General features: G+C 43.8%; 1 protein-coding gene across 9 annotated transcripts in view; it reads left to right on the forward strand.

Annotated features, from left to right (window-relative positions):
- The window catches only part of IL1R1 (interleukin 1 receptor type 1), a 58516-nt gene that overhangs the window by 12420 nt on the left and 29739 nt on the right, over positions 1 to 16357 (forward strand). For 5 of the 9 annotated variants that reach the window (XM_011370124.2, XM_011370123.2, XM_011370121.2 and 2 more), the window contains exon 1: positions 10260 to 10487. The exons of the other annotated variants lie outside the window; for them this stretch is intronic. The gene's annotated coding sequence lies outside the window, so the exon portion shown is untranslated. Of the gene's footprint in view, positions 1 to 10259; positions 10488 to 16357 lie in introns of those variants that run through there. 9 annotated transcript variants of the gene reach the window in all.

Below are 16357 nucleotides of genomic sequence, written 5' to 3' on the forward strand. Positions count from 1 at the left end.
CCTTGATCATTAAGACAACTTCTGAAGGCATCTTGGTTTCCCAATGTGTCCTTCCTGGAGAAGAAAACATGCTGTGAGTGAATAGCAACAGCTTGTTCCTTTGGCAGTGATAGGTTTTATTTTAAACTGAGAAGTTGAAATTCCCTTCTAGACTTACACATCTGTCTCATAAGAACATTATGAGTTTAAGATGCTGAGAGGCCTGAATTCCAGGGTCTGTATGATGAGAGCCAAGCCTTAGAGACAAGTGACTCCACAGGTAAGGCCATCTTCAAACCTGGGTTTGAAGGAGGGGGGCTTTAGTGTCAGTTCTCTTCCCAGTCCAATTATTCGCCCAAAAGACAAGCCATGAATTGAAGCTGCTGGTCTAAGCTCCTATGTAAATACCTCTTCTGGGCCTTTGGGTGTGGCAGCCTTGATTGATGAGTTGGGCTTTGGCTTTCTTTGCTCTGCTCCCTCCCATGTTCAGGTGAGAAACACTTTGCTCCAGGTCTCCATCTTTTGATGTCCCTTTGGCTGAGTCAGCTCCCTACCTACTTTGGAAGGATCCAGGACAGATAAGTTATCCTAAAACTAAAGGCCCGCATATATGCATTGATAGGGCATGGGGAGACAAAATAAACATGGCCAAGAGGATGATAACTGGTTGTGAAAAAGAATTGGGGCAAAGAAAATGAGATATTATTGAATGGAAAGGTCGAAAACTACTGAAATCAAGTGCAAGGACTTTCAATGTGCAGAGTAAAATGATTCCTCCCCTTCTCCTTCCTTCCCTCCCTCCTATAAATTATTTAAAATGCACTTAGCTCATGCAGGCTTTCTTCCAGACAGTGATAATACAATAGTGAACAAAATAGAACAAAACTCTACCTTCATGGTGTTCACATTCTAGTAGAGGCAAACGGTTAATAAACAAGATCACAAAGTAATACAGTAAGCTAGATAATGACACAAGCTATGAAATACCAATAAGGACTTCAGATATGGTAGACATGTGTGTGCATGTGCGTGTGTGTGCACATGTACATGTGTGCATGTGACATTTAATGGGTTGGGATACCTATTTCGCAATGAGGAGGGGGATTGCTTTCACAATAGTGATCTGAAGTTTAGAAGTGTAGGGAGAATGGGAAAGAGGTATTGCCTTTGTCAAGACAGGAAATGATTCAACAATGAAAAACAAAGAGAAACAGAACCACTTCGGCATGGTAGTAATTAAATTTCTGTGTTTACGTAAGGAATATTGAGAAACTTCTGGTTGCAAGCTGACCTTTTATTTCCTTGAAGTTTCTCGTTATCTTTGACTACCATTTAGATTTCAGTTCCTGATAATTCTTCACGATATTGACTTAAATTTACTGTCCTATCACTCAGACACCAAGTTATTTATACATTTCACACTTGGTTGCTTTAGACTTGAGTGAGTGTGTAGAAATACCCTGCTTTTTAAATGTAGTTTTGTTTGATCTTTTTGGAATGAGGAATTTATCAGCTGTGGTGACTAGTGTGACTCTTTTAGCCAGAAATACCAATCTACTCTTTGCCAGAAAACTCCCCGTTCCAAAATGACATCACATTAGGAGTTTATGTCTAATACAGCTTCAGTAATATTTGCTTATTTGCATAATATGATTCAGTTAAAATACTGTCAGGTACGTTAATTATCTGTAATTTTCTCAATAACTCTCCAAAGTAACTGGGCAGGAATTTTTATATCCATTTCATAGGTTCGAAAAGCTTGAGTAGGTTCCCCGAACATCACTAATGTATGGCATATAACGAATATCTCTGCCATTGACTACATGTCAGATGATTTTTAACTGCTTTTTACATATTAATTTATTCAGTTCTCACAACAATCCAATAAAGTGGGGACTATTAATAACATTAAATCTACCGTTAAGGAAACTGAGACACAGAAGTTCAGTGACTTGCTCAGCACTGCATAGCTGGGCTCCAACCTATGGCAGCTACTACATACTTTAGGCTGTTTTTCATTTTAAGGGTCTCTATACACTTTTAAAAATTATTGAGAACTTTAAAGAGATTTATTTGTATCAATAATAAAATAAATTTTTATTGATCATTTAAGAGTAACAATGAATGCATTACCTGTTAACAGAAATAACATCTATTTTTGTAAAAATAATTATATTTTGAAAACAAAAAAATTAGAAATACATCATTTAGCTTCCAAAAATGTACACTCGTGAGAGAATGTGTGTGAAGAAGGCACACACCATCCTTAAATTATTTTCAAAGTAGTTTTGACCTTGTGGGCCCCTGAAAGGGTCTTAGGGACCTTTGAGAGTCACTCATGTAGAATAACTTTTTCTCCTTAACATTTTTTAAATACTTTTAGAATTTCCTCTCAACTTCTCCTTCCGGATGCCTGTATTCAAGCAATCACAATTGCTAATAATTTGTCCTTCAAAAGTCTTGGGTTTGGCAAACTTGGAGATAGAGGATTGGGCTCTTTAGACTTCATAGTTCTCCCTTCTTCCATTTTTCCCTTCCCTTCTTTCCTCCATCATTCCTTTCCTTCTTTCTATCTCTCCTTCCTTCACAACTGTTCTTTCCTTTCCAAGTCAAGTGGCGCAAGCTTGAGAGTTTTTCCATTCAGGCTAGTGCCTCACAACTGGCCCCTCTGCCTCTAGGACCAAAGTTGTCCTTTACCTGATGTCATTCACAATTTACTTCCTCAAAAGTCTTGGTCCTTAGGTTCGAATCCCACCCTCGTCACAAAAAAAAAAAAAAAAAAAAAAAAAAAAGCCTGGATTTGGCCAACATTTATTAATTCTGTGTTATGTTTTATAAATATTTCAAAACTTTTCCAACTAAAATTAAAAACTTTTTGCGATGTGCAAAATATTTTAGATATGGTTACAGCTGACTGTCATATTTATGAAACTATGTAGCAGACTTCTGCTACAAACCAAGATTAAACAATAGGGCCTGGATTCACTTTTGCATCAGAGACAACCCCCCAAATTGTGTAAAATACATGAAACTAGGGCATTTAAGATGTTGGACATCAGCCAGCAAAGGAGAGTGATCTCTAAGAGATAGGAACCAAATGAGGTGAGCCCTACAATTGCTTCTGCTTATTAACTTGAGAGTTGCCAGGCCATGGAAGAGTGTCCAGCCATTTCCATAGGGAAGGGGGACCCAAGCACAACTCAGCAAACTTCTTGAATTGATGAGACAGAGCTGAGAACCAAGGGTGACCGAGACAGCTCCAGTTCATGGGAAGAATGTTGGAGAGGACACAGCTGTAACGAGAAAACTTCAGATCTGCAAAGAGAAGTAAGACAGATTAAAACAGAAAATAATTAAGTAGAAAACAAAAATACAATAGAGAAAATCAAGGACACTAAAAGCTGATTCTTTGAGAAGATCAATAAAATTAATAAATCTTTAGCCAGAATGATTAAGAATAAAAGACAGAGACAGAAATATCAATAGCAGGAATTAGATAATATCACTGCACTACACTACAAATTTTAAAAGAATAATAACAGAATGTTAGGAACAAAATTATGCAAAAAAGCATTGGCACTGAAGTGAAATGGACAAATTCTTTGAAAGATACTCAAGAAGAAATAGATAACTTGAATAACCCTCTATCTATTAAAGAAATTGAATTTGTAGTTAAAAATCTTTCCACAAAGAAAACTTTAGGCCCAAATAACTTTCTTGGTGAATTCTATCAACACTTAAGGGAGAAATTATATCAATTCCATACGAACTCTTCCAGAAAATTGAGGAGGAGTAAATTCTTTCCAACTCATGAGTTCTTCCCAACTCTATGAGGCTAGCATTACTTGGATATCAAAACCAAACAGGAGATTACAAGAGAAAAAATTACAGACCAATATTTCTCATGAGGGAAGGTATGAGCAGGGATGATTTAGCTGAACAATGAAAGACAGACTGAATGAAAACATGGTTGATCGAAAGAAAAGGGGAAGGTGTGAAGAAGGTTTCTGTTTAGGTATAAATGTAAAATGAGCAGATTATCTATTCTAGATGAAAACTAGCTAGCTGGAGAATGATGCCTGTTCCAGAGGCCCTGAATTGTCTAAATTTTAGAGCAGCAATGTCCATTAGAACAGTTCGCAGTGGTAGAGATGTCTATGGCTGGGCTGTTCAATATGGTAGCCAGTAATGATGTGTGGCTAGTGTGACTCAGGAACTGGGTTTTTACTTTTATTTAATTTTAAATATTTAAATAGCTTCATGTTTCTAGAAGCTACACATATTGGAGAGCGCGGATCTAGAGGAATACGAGAGAGAATCCTTGGAGCCACCTTCTGAGAGCCCATGCATAAATCACACTCAAGAGATCTTCTGTGTTTCCTACCCAAAGTCTGGTCCAATTTGGATCCCGAATCTTTATGCTGCTATTGGGGAATTGAGACAATAGGCTTCCGCTTTTACTACTCAAGGCCCAGTGGCATTGGCCTCCTCTGAGGACAATACCAGCTACATTCTAGATCATAAGCTGAGGTCATCAACAGGTCTAACTAACCCAGAGTAGAAACAGATCAGCACCCACCATCCAAGCTCTTCATTCAGTGATTTACTTACGAGGATGTGAGAGGCAAAGAAGGAATCAGTGATACTATGTACTCCTCTTTCATCCCTTGAACCCAAGGCAGAGAGCTTTCCCGATTCTCTCAGGGCAGTCATGCAATTACTGTTGGATAGAAGTTCACCTGCTGCTAAGGTATTGCCCAGTTATTTGTTCAAAGGAAAGATGAGAAAGAGGAAGTGTTAAGTGTTAACATAATCTTTGGACATTAGGTAAGTAATTCAATAAATATGGCATTCCCGAGTCTGACCAGATTTTTCTTCTGCTTTTGTTGTCAGAAGTAGTGACTTGCTTTTTACTCTCCCAAGTATTTTTGCTGGTGGAGGCTTACTTCTCATGGGTTGCACTGCTTCTTGGAAAATCATTGAATAATAACACTAGACACTAAATCATTCCTGTAGTTAGCATTTGCTGAAAAGTATAAGGTTAGAGCTACTTCTTTTATTCTAAAAATGCTTGCGTCTAAATATTCTAAGTGTGTGTACAGATAAATCTCTTTGACCAAGTCCTAGCTCTCATTTCTCCTTTGTTTGCTGGTGAGATAGTCATAATAATAATGTCAAGGAAGTCCTCCATACCTGTGGGCAGTGTTCAGAGGTGATGCTGCCATTTAATTCTGAGATACCTTGCTTGCTAGGCTGATTCTATATGGTACAGGATGGGCCATGGAGAATCATGACACATTTTTGAGTATGATCATTGCTTTGCTTATCAACAAACTCAGTGACTTAAAACAATAATGTATTATTATTGTTCATGGTTCTGTGGGTTGATGAGACTCTGCTGGGTGGTTCTCCTGTGGGGCCTCTCCTATGGACGTAGTTGGAAAGCTGCTGGTTAGGGTCGACAGACTTGATAACCAAGATGGCGTGCTCCCATGCCTGGAGTTGGTTCTGGCTGTCAACTGGGGCTGCGGACTGGCATACTTCCATGTGGCCTCCACGTGGCTTGGGATTTCTGATAGTACAGCAGCTTAGGATAGTAATACTTCTTACATGGCAGCTTTAGGCACCAAGAATGAATGTTCCAAGAAGCCCAGGAAGAAACTGGAAGGTTTTTGAAGATCTGGCCTCAGAAGTCCCTAAAAGTCAATTCTACCTCATTCTATTGGTTGAAATTGGTTGTGTTAAGTCACTGAGGCTAGCGCAGTTTTCAAGGGAGGTGATGAGACTTCACCTCCTAATTGAAGGAGGAGCAAAGAATTTACAGTCATCTTTAATCTATTATGTTAAAAGGAAACAACTTAGAGAAAATAAATTGGCAGTTATGTTCATAAAGGATCAAAGAACTGAAAGGCTGAAACATGAAAGTCTGGATTTTGGTAGGTGCTTGTGGAAAAGGGAAAGTGACAAAACTTAGAATTACAGAAACTCGAAGAGAACCAAAGATGGTGAAACTGTAGAATTACAAGGGAAAAAACATTATATTTAGAAATGAATATAAAGAAGGCAATACTTCTATGTGTCTCACATACGACTAAGCACAGAGGTTGTGATGGGCCTTTCTTGGATGACTGGGTAAGCTGGTAATGGCTACCTTTCACTTGGTGATGGATGGTTTGGTTATTGGTGCTTTAAGTTTCATGTGTCAAAGCAGTCATCATATCAAAGACAGATGGCATAAGAGAGAGGCCACCAGTCCAGTTCTGTTAGGTGCAAAGGTTCTTTGAGGATCCTAATTCATTCTCCTCTGGAACTTGCTGTGCTGTTTCTGTATTAGCATGAGGAAAACCTGGTGCAAGACGCTTCTTTCAGTCATTTGCCTCACTGAGCATGATTAAAGCGGCAATTAGAACAAATGTTGGCAGGGCTGCCTGCCATGTCCGTCTTTTCTTGCTCATCTCCCAAAGAGGTGAAGAAATAGTCCATTGCCCATGGCAATCTATCATATTTTACACTTTCTCAACAGCTCTCACATCCAGTACACATGTGGCTTTCTGACTTGTCCAGGTCTTGCACAATCAGAGGAGTCTGAATAGAAAGATGATCCTAGAAGTCCACATACAACTACTAGGAGAAATAAAGAGTGTTGAGTTGATAAAAACTGAGAAGTTGAAGTGATGAGAAGTAATAAGATACATAGATTTAAAAAAGTGGTTTTTTGGAGGTCAGTAGATGGAAAATGTGTAAAAGGTTCAGAAAACGAGGCTGTAGAAGGAAGTCCATCTAGGACAGTGGTTTTGAAATCTATCTCAGGGAACACTGTGGTTCTGTGAGCGGTTACTGGCAGTTTCATAAATAACAAAAAATAGACGTAGCAAGAATCACAGAATTGCTTTCTTGCAATTCTGTGTGCAAGAATGTAATCCTCTTTATTTCCCACAATTAAAATCAATTTAGCGCATGAATCCTCATTTCCATCTAGGCCAGAAAAAAAAAAAATCTTGCCATTTCAGTGTTGTTGAGCCTCCACTGGTTCAAGATGCAATCTCTTTGGGGACCCAGCACAATCTATTCAGAATTCTTCCTTTTCCAAACCCCTTTTTGTCTCTGGGTGGTCACTGAGTTCTTTGGTGGTAGTGGAGGTGAAGGGCATGGGCAGCTTAAGCCTCATCTTGTCCTCCAGGGAGAGCCAGGCCTGTTACTCCTACATCACTCTCTGCCCTGGTCTCAGCATCACACAAAGGCCTTGCAGACCTAAGCTGACATCACTGCTCACCGACAAGGGCTCTTCTCGATGTTGGTCTGCTCAGCCCTTTTGCAATCCCCTTTAAGGACTTGGAGACTCTGAATACCCTGGGAAGCAGTGGAATTGGTTAAATAGCTTGTTCTGAAGCTCAGGCAGTTCCTCTGTCAGGACCGTGCCTTGACCCAGACCATGCTGGACACAGGACTTTAGAATGACATCGGTAGTGTCAAGTGTTATGCCCTGGGGATCCCAATAATGCCCCTCTCTTCCAAGATTCCCATCAGTCTCCTGTCTCAGGAGGAGGCCAGGGTTCCTCTTGTTTGGAGGTGCTGGAGAATGGCGGCACTGTGCCATCTCTGAGAGACTTTTCAGGGTTGATAAACACCGTCAGCTCTACTCTGTTCTTCTCCTCAGCTGTTGGTCAACTCTGCTCCTTCGAGTGGGAAAACCCATATCTTTACGTTACCATAGATTCTTTTAAACTCAGTGGTTTATAATCTAAACTCTATGTTCAAGGTTCTCCAACACTATGGCTTTGAGGAATTCAATAAAACAAGCCCCAAAATGCTTCCTCTTGAAAGTTTTCAAGCCAGTGTTCATGTTTATAATGGACAATCCTTCAAAATGCCCTGTCGCATAAGCCACAGGAAATGTTTTATGTTTCAGATCATCAGATCATTTTAGACCGGTCAACATGACTTTCTTTCATGTGCATTATGAGAAATACCTAAGAGGGTTCCATGATCTGAGCAGCTTGACATGTAGGGGAAGACTGAAAACGCTCAAGGAGTATAGTCTCTTAAAGAAGATGTCCCAGGGGTAGCAGACAGTCAAATCTTTCAAATGAAGAGTTTTAGAGGTGAGACAGTAGTGAGGGAGGCACAATCTAGAAGGTGTCCTGAGTCTACAGATGGTATTTCTGTTACCCATAAGTTTTTGTCCAACAACTGTTACTATCTTCAAGAAGTGATGTGTCTTACACTGAAGCACACACTCACATTCAGACCATTTGTGTGATGCTGAGACCAGGGCACAGAATGACATAGGAGTAACAGTCTGCCCCTCATGAAGCCTCCAACCTAGGGAGTGGAGCAAGACAGGTGGACACCTAAGTTACCTAGGAAAGGAAACGAAGGGAGGAGAGTCAGGGAAAGTGGTCAGCATGGTTGAGTGAGGGTGGAGGTGAATTCAAGGTCCCAGACAGAACAGTGGTTATGGGTGGAGAGGTCTTCAAACCCCATCCCCATTTGTGGGGAGAAAGTGTTTGAGAATCCTACCTGGGTCTAGGTGCCCATGTTTTTAACAGGGCAGTTGGAGTAAGGGTGGGTGTGAGGCATCAGAATATAAAGAAAAATAAAAGATAAGTGTAATTTTTATTTCTTTATTATTTTATTGCACAAATCAATTTGCTACTTGAAAACTATTTAAAAACCTTCATTACCTAAATGGTAAGATGAATTTATGTTCACCAACATACAGCTTCTGGACTAGCTCTGCACCGTTGGGGCAAGCCCACCTCTTTTAGGATTCATTGACTTGGAAGCACTGCACTGAAGCGGCTTCAGGTGAAGGGTTCTAAATTAGGGCACCACTGGGGGGCTCCAAGGGACAGTTGTTTACAACCCTGGCTGCATAGCGGAATTGGCTGGGAGCTTTACAAACAGTGGCATTTGGGCTCCAGTCCCAGAGGTTGTGACATGGCTGATTTGGGCATAGGTGGTCCAGATTTGCCCCAGGAATCCTTGTGTGTAGTCAAGGTTTTGAGAACCAGCGCTCTAAAAAGGGACACTAAGAGATGGAACTTCTGATTCAGATTTGAGTCTGTGCCCCTGAGAATGAGGAACCATAAGAGCGTTGAAACTAGATTAAAAAAAAAAAAAAAAAGGATAACAGTCAACATGCCAGGCCACAAGGCAGCGTTGGGGCTGACAATTATTGTGGCTTATTCCTTTATGCTTTCTTCTAGCCCAGAATTATGTGGGGTGGCCAGTGTACCTCAATTCTTGTCTCTGATGGAGATACCAAGGGATAGGGTAGGGAAATAAGCGCCTGCCCAGCCTGGAAGGGATACAGTAAGGGATGGTGTGTTCTGTTAGGAAGGAAGCAAACATTTATTTATTCAGTGCCTGCTCCAAAGATGGCCCAGTAAGTCCTCCAAACAAGCTTAGCTCCAGTCACTTGTTGGAGGCACAAAGTGGCAGAGGAAGAGCAAGCTTCAAGCTCCTGGCTGTTGGGCTTAGAGCCCAAGCCAGCCAGCCACTGCCAGGACCTGGGCATCCTTCCCTCCCTGCCCTGTGACCCTGGCCATTCATCGTGGCATTTCTCTGAGTAAGAACAAACTCTCATTTGCAAAATGAGCTGGTGGGGGTAAGTGGGTTTTAAGCTTAAACAGATAATACCTGGTCTGGCCAAGAAGCCTGATATCAAAGTTGTACCACCTCTAAGCTGCTTTTTCATTTGGGCGCATAGCAATAACAATAAAAGTGTCAGGTGACTCTAGTGTAGTATCGATTCTGTGCCAGGCAGTGGTTTACAGTAACTGCTCATTTAATCTTCCCAAACATTCCGTGAGATGGGAGCCGTTATGATCCCCTTCACAGAAGAGGAAACGGACGTACAAAGAAGTGAGTGCCTTGTTCAAGTTCACTGAGCCAGTCAGTCTGAGAGATCTAGGACTCGGTCTCTTCTCTCAGGCTCTGGGTACAAAAGTGTGTTTGCCTCGGGGTCTCATGTCCAGGACCCCACCGCTGGGTTGCAGCCAGGTCGCGATGTCTAGGTGAGTAGTCTCAACTCTCTTTGGGTGGCATTGCTGTCGTTGTCCCTCCAGGAGCTGGGTCGTGGTTTGGGAGTGTGCGGCAGCCTCCCAGTGCCCAGTGGAGCGCGGGCCCAACGGGGATGGCGGGCGCAGGGCAGCGTGGTGTAGAGATCCGGGCGGGGGTGGGGCATCGGGCCAGCTGACTCGCCGCCCGCAGTCTGTCCCTTCAGAGCGGTCTCCGCCCAGCTGCCCGCCCCCGCGCCGTCGGGGCTGGAGCCGGAGCCGCGCCCCGCAGTCCCGGCGCGCAAGGCGGGCGCTGCTGGTGCTCGCGGCCCTGAGCCCGCTGGGAGCGAGCGGCGGCGGCCGGAGGAGCGAGCGCGGCCGGGCCAGCGCCCCTAGAACCGGCGGGAATGTGACGGCCGTGCGCCGCGCCCGGAGCACCCTCGCTCTGTATCCTGGGCGGCGGGCAGGGCGGGCTGCGACCCCGCACGCCCCACGGGACTCATCGAGGTAGGAGAACGCTGGAGCTGGCGGGGCTGGGTCGCGCGTGGGGGACTGACTGTGGCTTGGACATCTTCGCGATGTCAGCTTTTCTTCTGCAGCGCGTAGAAAGCGTGTTTTCTAAATTGCCCTTGGCCGTCAACTTGTGTAGGAAGGCGATGGCGGTTTAATCTGTGGGGTTCTTTTTTGTTTGTTCGATTTTATTCATGTTTGGAGCAGGACAGAGGTTGTTCAGATCCCTTTTTGGGGAACTTGCTGGTGGCTCTGGAGGTCGGTCTCTCTCTCTCTCTCTCTCTGTAAATTGCTTCCAGGCATTGTAATACGGCCAAGTTCAACCGGTTTAGGAGTGTCCTTCCTTCTTAGAAGTTCAGAAGTGTCCCTGTAAGGGATTTAAGCTCAGAGAGGTCAGTCTCCTTAACTAGATGGGGATGAATGCCTAGATGGGGATGAATGCCCTGAACACAGGCAGGGAGGGCTACTTGTTGACCCTCTGATTCAAGGACATGCTGGGTGGTGTGGATACAAACAGACACCAAGAAGACACTCATTTACAGTAGGCCTGTCAGGCTCTTTACAGTTTATAAGGCCCTTTATACTTACTGCTCTTTTATCCTGCCAACAGTCTTGTGAGAGACATATTAGTATCACCCTCCTTTCACATCAAAGGAAGCAGAAGCTTATCAGGGTGACTGACTTGCTGAAGGACTGGCACCCAGGACAGGGACACCTCTGGACGCCAAACCCCATGCCTACTACTTTATGGCATGATGGCTCCCAGTGGTCCCTGCCTGCCAGGCTGTCTTCTCTGCCCAGCCGGGAGGGAGGAAGGCTGCCAAGCAGTGTGCAGATTCCTGCCAGGGGCAGCTGTCCAGTGTTTCCTGGCAGCAAGGACTGCTTGCCAGATGGGCATGTTCCAGTAGTTCTAGCTCCAGAGCTTAGAAACTGAGTGAGGGATGTCTCTGGGCTGCTGATACCATGGAGAAAAGGTGAGTTGAGATTCATCACCATGGAATGTGATGCTTGGGTCACGCTGGCTTAGTGGCAAGCTTCTGGAGGGTGAATGTAAATCATGGAACTCCTCTGTGCTTATTGATGACCGGTGGAAGCCCAGAGATGGTGCTGGGGGAATTAGCTACATCCCCTGCTCAAATTACTATGCAGCTGTGGGTGTTTTTTTCTCTCCTGAGTCCCTTACTTTCTTATTTATTTAATTTCCTATTTAATATTTCATTTAGCAGTCTGTATTCATATCCTGCATTATGTTGTGTGCTAGTCAAAAACACAGGACCTTTGGGCTAGGATTTGATGGGAGAAGGGGTGTGGAACCCCTGATTTATTTCTAGTCTTACTTGGCTATTTTGCTGTGTGTGGAACATAACCCCACAGATAAAGGGGACAACTGTATAATGTAAACCTCACTGAACTATATTCTTGTAAAGCTGCCAAGTGGGGCTGCAAATGCAGAGATAAGCTAAGTGCCCCAGCCCTCCCGTGCCTTGGCACTCTGAGAAATGCCAGGACTGGACTGCAGAGCAAGCAGACTAGCATCTCCAGGACTTTGCGCAGCCACTGGTATTTTTTAATCCCCCCAGGTGGTTCTAATGTGTAGGCAAGGTTGACAACACTGGTACACTTTCTTGCTGGCAGTGAGAGGGAGGCAGCCTGGTGGGGCACAGCCATCTGTGTCTTCAAGATGGAAAAGAAGTGCTCAGGAGAAGTAAAAGCATTCCTGGTACAGAGAGAAGCAGGAACTTTTTCCTGAAAGTCTCCATTTAAGAGCAAGTTTGAGGCTCTCTCTTGAAATGACCCCCATCGAAAGTACAATTTGATAGCCACATTTCAGCTGGGCTCAGGGTGCTGATAGGAGGTCTGTGGTCTGAGGCATCCTGGGATCTGCACAGCCGGCTTCCCAAATGGGGGGAACTTTGGACCCCTGAAAAAATAACCAGTGACTCCTGACTAGTCGTCAAATTAAGAGATAGATGCGGCCACTTTATGTTTTTATTTATTTTTTATTTTTTATGCCTACAGCACCTTATCTTCCTAGGTGGTCTCTCATCCAGGTACTAACCAGGCCTGAGTCTGCTTAGCTTCCGAGATCAGACGGGTTTGGGCTTGTTCAGGGTAGCATGGCTGTAGATGATGCTGTCACTTTAGATCAGGGCTTCACACCTCATTCAAAACCCAATACCCCCTTGTCATATTTTAAAACACCCCTTTTAAAATTCTGAAATAATATAATAAAACTTGCCTACAGCAAAATTTCCAAATAGTCAATATAATAGCTAGTTGTAAAGAATAAACAAAAGTAATTTGTATTAAAAAAAAAAAAAAGTGTGGATTTCAGTGTGTGACTGCTTGGGCAGAGTTAAACTGGAACTGAGTAAGGTCACCAAAACTGGAACTGAGTAAGGTCACCAAATGCTTTATGTGGACTGACTGTAGGACAGCATGGTGGGACAGCTCTAGTGCAGCCTGGAACAAATGAGTCCTATTCAGTCAGATGAGTGACTCCTGGTCAAGGTCTAAATGATAGTCAAAGACCAGTCCTTTTTGTTTTCCCAGTAAGTGCATCCCTGGAAAATTTAGTATATGTGAAAAGTGGCCAACTATACATATTTTATATAAGTGTAGGATACGGTTAGGTGCTAGGGTCCAAAATTATAAATGATGTTTTCCATTGGCATGAAAGTCTGAGGTAACAAGTCATGCAGGACAAGGGACACATCCTTACTGGGCAGAACTGCCTTGCATTGTCCCAGAAATCTAGCACCCCTGGCCTCCACCATTAGATACATTGCTGTGATCACCCAAAACATCCTCTTCCCACATTTTCCCAAATGCTCCTGCAGGGGCCATGCGGGCCCTTGGAGAACCATTGCTTTCCTGGCATCACTCGGTAGGAAGTGAGTAAAGCACTAATGCACATATGTGCCCTGAAGAAGCAGGGCACCCATGGGGTGTAAGCTAGCTGTCCAGAGAGCATGCATGTTAACTGTTAAAGCATTGTGGCGGTGGGGATAGAAATCAGAACAGTGGGTGCTGTGTGCAGTGGACAGTGACTACTAAGGGACACAAGGGAACTTGAAGGGGGATGGGAATGATCTATATCTTGATGGAGTATTTCTGGTATATACAGTTGTCACAGTTAATGGAATTTTACACTTAGGATTTGTTGCGTATTTCACTTTTTCTTTCAATAAAAAAGCCTGCAGACGTGAAAACAGTTAAAAATTCTTGTGGAGAATGCCTGGTCCTCTGAGACTCCACCTGTAGATTCTACTGTTATTACTTGACTGGAAGGCAGTGCTCAGGGACACGCTGTCTCTCACAGTCAATTTCGACAAGTCTTGTGTGGTAGGACTCAGTGTCATAGCCTTTGGCAAGTGCCTCGATTGGAACTGTGCTGGAGGGATGAAGGAAGGCAGAAAGGGCGAGGCAGAGCATTTAAAAGGGAACAAGGGACAGGAGACCAGAACCATTCCCCTCTCTGAGTCTGGTTTGTGTCGTCCAGGGGATTCGTAGGGACAAAACGAAGACCTCGTTAAATACCAGTCTAGCGGTCAAGAGGCTTTGGTCTGGCCCATATCTGTCCTTAGCCCTCTTGTGACAGTAGTCACATCCCTCTGTGCTTTGTCTTCCCCTTTGCCCTGAAAACCCACCAATCTGGCGGCTTCACGCCTTGTAATAGCTGAACAGCACCACCTAAAATCTCTGTTGCTCTCTTTCTTTGCCTTATCTTTATATCCTGCACATGAGATCCTTTGATGATTAAAAAATGTTCCTTGCCTCATTTGTACAGGTAAGGAAGCCACGTAAAACCATTGTGAGCTAGGCTTTTGTATCCACCCACCGATAGGAGGATGGCCAAACTGTCAGTGTTTCTTGGACTTTTTGAGATGTTGAGTGTTTCCGTTGCCTCTGTTGTGGGGCGGTTTTGTTTGGTCATAGTTGTGTAAATAAAGCTTTTTCTCAGGGGAAAATCTGTGAGAGCCATGCTGAATGCACAGGTGAGTTTTAGGATGTCTGTGTGGGGTGGAGTGTGTGTCGCTCATCTCTGCAGGATGAAAATGGCTGTGTCACATTTGGAGACCCCTCTGGGGTCACTTCCATGTTTTCCTTCCATGTCTTGAGTGGGGAACCATCCTGGGGGGATCTCCTGAGTAATTAGGTTGCTCTGTCTGTCCCCATAGGGGTGAGTGCTTCCATTTTGCATGATTGTGACTCTGGGTGTTCACGGGGCTCGGTGCCTCTCAGATTTTCCCACCAAAAGAGTCCTCTTGGGAAATGGAAAGTAAATGCTCAACCCAGTATGCCAAAGTGGCTCACCTTAATAGTTATTGATGCCTCACGTTTCAACTGTTGGGGGTTTTCCTTTCCGCTTCATAGTATAGCCATATTTTCTCTAATTTGAAAATAATAACTCCTCCCAGAATATATTTTGGTAAAATCAATACGCTAGAAAGATGAATTTTGAGTTTCTCAACTGTTTACAGCATCTCCTTGGGGGTTTGTGGAACAAGGACTTGCGCAAATACAGAATTCCCAAGTATTTTCCACTACTGTGTGGTTCTGTGGCTTTATAAGTAAGTTCCTTTATACTTCATCTTCAAAACTGATATTTTTGGTCTTGACAAAGTGGGAAATTATTTAATAGCTGTTTGAATCCTTGTAACAGGAGGTCGTAATTATAGATTTTATTTTAATACCATAACCCATTCCCCGTACATGTTTCCACTGGTTCTCAATAGAACATGGAAGTTGTGATATTTCATGAGCTAAAGAACCTGCTTTAGTCCTTGCTTTTTCCAGGCACTCATCCACAGTCATTTCTCAGCTATAGTCAATTGGTTGGAGCCTACTTCTCTTCATATTTCTTCATCATGCCAAATATGCATATACACTCATGTTGATTCACGTTCAGGATGGGAAGCTGTAGTAAACGATGCTGCGAACGTATTTATGAGGCCCTCAGTTGTCACAAGTGGACCATGGAAAGTACCATCAGGATTTCCTTTTCAATTGCAGAAGTGAGGCCCTGCTACTTCCGGTCCCTGGAAGAACAAGGATTCACCTCATGACATCTTTTCTCTTTTTCTGGGTTTCTGTAGAGTTTCCCGCAGAACTTCCCTTAAACCCAGACCCTGGAGGGTTCTGCTCTGCTTCTCAGCCAGCCACATGCCTTGCCATGGCCGATGCTGTATAGGGGGGATGGATGTGGACATGTGGATTGGGGTGTCTACCCGAGTGCATGCTCAGAGCCCCTCAAAATATGGGATGGAGCTGGGGGCTGGCTGAGGAGTCAGGTTTGGGGTTTAATGTAGGTAAAAACAGTGTAAGACACACCAAGGGCTGCTCTGTGTATATGCTGTGTTGACGGTGCATCCTGTGCTCAGATGCTGCCCCCAGCACCGGGTGCCTCTGCTGCCACTCTCCCCAGAAGTGGAGCCACACCGCGAGTGCATTCTCATGATGTCTGGGGCGTGTCTGATGCGTGCCACCTCTGTCCAGCGCCTGGCTTCTGTCCTGGAAGGCAAGATCCACAATGTGGGGGAATTCCTCAGGAACAAGAAGGAAATTCCTCAAGAATAAAAAGGCATTTATTAATAGATACTACGTGGCCACAAGTAGGAGCAAATGTCCCTCTCCCTGCACTGGGTTCCTGGGTCTTGAAACTGCCTAGGTTCTTGTGACAACCCCTCAGTCCCCCTGATATCACTTTTCTTGTGTCTGCCATGGGTATGGAATTTCTTGCAGAGTGAGAGGGTGGCGCTATAGATTAAGTCAGTCCTTCCTGAAGGAAGCTTCTGTTGGGAGCCAGTATGTTCCTTGTTAATTCTTATACTTAATCTCTGCTTTTGTAATTTAGTTCACATTGA

Source organism: Pteropus vampyrus, unplaced genomic scaffold (assembly GCF_000151845.1).
Source record: "Pteropus vampyrus isolate Shadow unplaced genomic scaffold, Pvam_2.0 Scaffold160, whole genome shotgun sequence".
In the NCBI taxonomy this organism is placed as follows: Eukaryota; Metazoa; Chordata; class Mammalia; order Chiroptera; family Pteropodidae; genus Pteropus; species Pteropus vampyrus.